We start from the raw sequence: 2500 nt of genomic DNA, 5'->3' as shown, positions 1-2500 counted from the left end.
AAAGCCTCTGATTCGCTACAGAAGTCTTTTACCGTCAGTGTTTCTAATTCTGTGGAACATTTCCTCAGTCGCTGCAGAACTCAGCGATATGGCTTTAATGGCTTCAGCAAAACTGAATTAGTCCCCAAACAGACATCCAATGAGTTTGGTTCAAACTGAGATGTGACCCAAATAAAAGCCTGAACATATAGACGATCGTTATTATAGTAGAAAAAAGATCGTTTTAACCATCGTTACTTCTGGGTATGAATGTGACGGAGGAAGGCCCGGTACATGATTCTCCCCTTCTGGCAATACCCAACCCTGACCACCATAATCGCTCCAAAGATAATCCTATCAGAAATTCCTGCCGTGTGTTGTCTGTTAAGAGCTCTCTGATCCACACAGAACGATATCGGGACGGCTTCAATCATAAATCAGGTCTTTCAAACATGTTGGATTGTCTTGGTCTAATACCGAGGGTTAATGATTGTGCTGCCTGTTGAAGGTGACATGTAACACGCCACACACTCCTCCTCAACCATGTTTGTTTAGTCCAAAGTCGCTTGACCTCAGAAGGATTCCTGTCCGACCGGGGAACGTTTGTGTGTGAAATCGGTCATGTTTAGTGCGTATCCTTCTCATCCAAAACAGGTGGTTCTGATAAGGGTGCCTCTTCTAAGCTCTTCTTAGGTTCTCTAAAGACCTTCTGACTCACAGTGATCTCCTCTCCTGCACATCCTGTGCTCTTTTAAAGAAATCTCTCTTCATCTTTATGCAGACGACATTCAACTGTACTCCTTTGAGAGTGGAGGAGTCTTAGGGTATTGTTCACGCGTGAGGGAAAGATGGAACATGCTAACTCCATGCAGACAGACCCCTGGCCGGGAAGCGAACCCAGGACCTTCTCGCTGCAAGGCAACAGCTCTAACCTAAATCTGAAGTAAAACTAACCTCTGATCAGGTCTTAAGCTTAAGACCCAATATTCTATTCAATTCAATTCAATTTTAGGCATAAAGTGCCTTCCATAACCTTACGTGAAGTCAAAGGTGCTGAACACCATCATAAACAGCATGAGCAACGATAAAATACTTTAAAAGAATAAAAGATGAAGATAGTCAAATAAAATGAGAGACAAGGACAGCAACATGTTTTAAGTCATTAGAAACCATAACACCAAGCCAGGGTCATGATCCCTAATGCGGAAAGGCTACCTAAACAGAAGTGAGTCTAGAAGCGAGCTGGCGGGTCTACTCCGAGCCCCTCCCGGATAGCCTGACGCTCAATGACAACTCATTCACAATTTCCTAAACAGGGTCCAAAACCGAGAATGAACGGCCCCCTGTTGATCCGTAAGTCAAGCGGGGGATTACCAACAGCTCGTGTTATTTTCACACACACACACACACACACACACACACACACACACACACACACACACACACACACACACACACACACCTTTTTTTATGTTATTTTTTATTGTGTTTTTTGTTCTTGTGAAGCACCTTGTGATGTTTATCTTGAGGGGCGTTATACAGGGGCGGGAGGAACAAGCAAGACTGACTAATATTTGCAGGTAGAGTTAAACTCGGTCTGTTAATAATCAGTTTTAGACACTCGGCTGCTGAAAGATCAGATTTAATCTCCGATTCTGTAAAACCGAGTCAGAAACATGTTTGTTGCGCCTCTGAAGACCAGATATTATTCACACACAAATGCATCTCCAATCTCATGCATACTGTATTTCCATTTCAGGACCTTGGAGAGTTCCCAGCCTTCTTTCTGGATTCTGTCTGTTAACATTTTGGTTTTTACACAAAAATCTTTAAGTGTTTGGTTCAATCCTTCATAAGCAAGGACAGGAGGTCGAACATGTTCAGGTGTCAGGCTGTTTAGGTCCATTCAGACGCCCGACTCACGGAGCGGAGGGAGGGAAGAGCTGTCACATCCAGCTCCTGTTGTCACTGAGTGTTTTCCTCTGAAGTGTGAGAGCCATTTTTAGCCTCGGCAGAGAGGAGGATGGAGCCCGAAGGGCCTTGTGTCGCAGCGAGAGTTAGCGTGCCACTGTCAGACCCCCCAACAATAAAAACCCATGTTGTCAGCAAAGACACACACACACGTAGACGTGTCCTGTAACTGTGAACAGGCACACGTGCACAAATGAAGTCACAGCCTCTAAGCAGTGCTAAACAGGAACTCATAAACCCCACGACACAAGGGCAAAAGGACAGAAAGTATTCAGGGAGCAGGCAAAAAATACGAATTCAGAAAGATCTGGTTTTGTTGGAGGTAATAGAAAATAAATGTAATTAAACCAAACATTAGTGAAGAGAGAGGGATGGAAAAAATATGAAAAAGGCTCAAGAGGTTCAGGTTTACCTTCAGTAGTCAGAGGTGGAAGTTTATCACTGCTGTAATTAGAAACTACACACACACACACACACACACACACACAGGGTGCGGTGGGGGCTGGGGGGCCTTTCATCCACCCTGTAAAGGGTCATTTTAGCACATACT

The 2500-nt window shown here is 44.3% G+C and overlaps 1 protein-coding gene across 3 annotated transcripts in view; it reads right to left on the bottom strand.

Annotated features, from left to right (window-relative positions):
* The window catches only part of dcc (DCC netrin 1 receptor), a 348912-nt gene that overhangs the window by 236586 nt on the left and 109826 nt on the right, over positions 1–2500 (bottom strand). The window lies entirely within an intron of this gene.

This window comes from Nothobranchius furzeri, chromosome 6 (genome assembly GCF_043380555.1).
Source record: "Nothobranchius furzeri strain GRZ-AD chromosome 6, NfurGRZ-RIMD1, whole genome shotgun sequence".
Taxonomy (NCBI): domain Eukaryota; kingdom Metazoa; phylum Chordata; class Actinopteri; order Cyprinodontiformes; family Nothobranchiidae; genus Nothobranchius; species Nothobranchius furzeri.
Note: the sequence above shows the minus strand (reverse complement) of the source record. Positions and strands in the feature narration are given on the sequence as shown.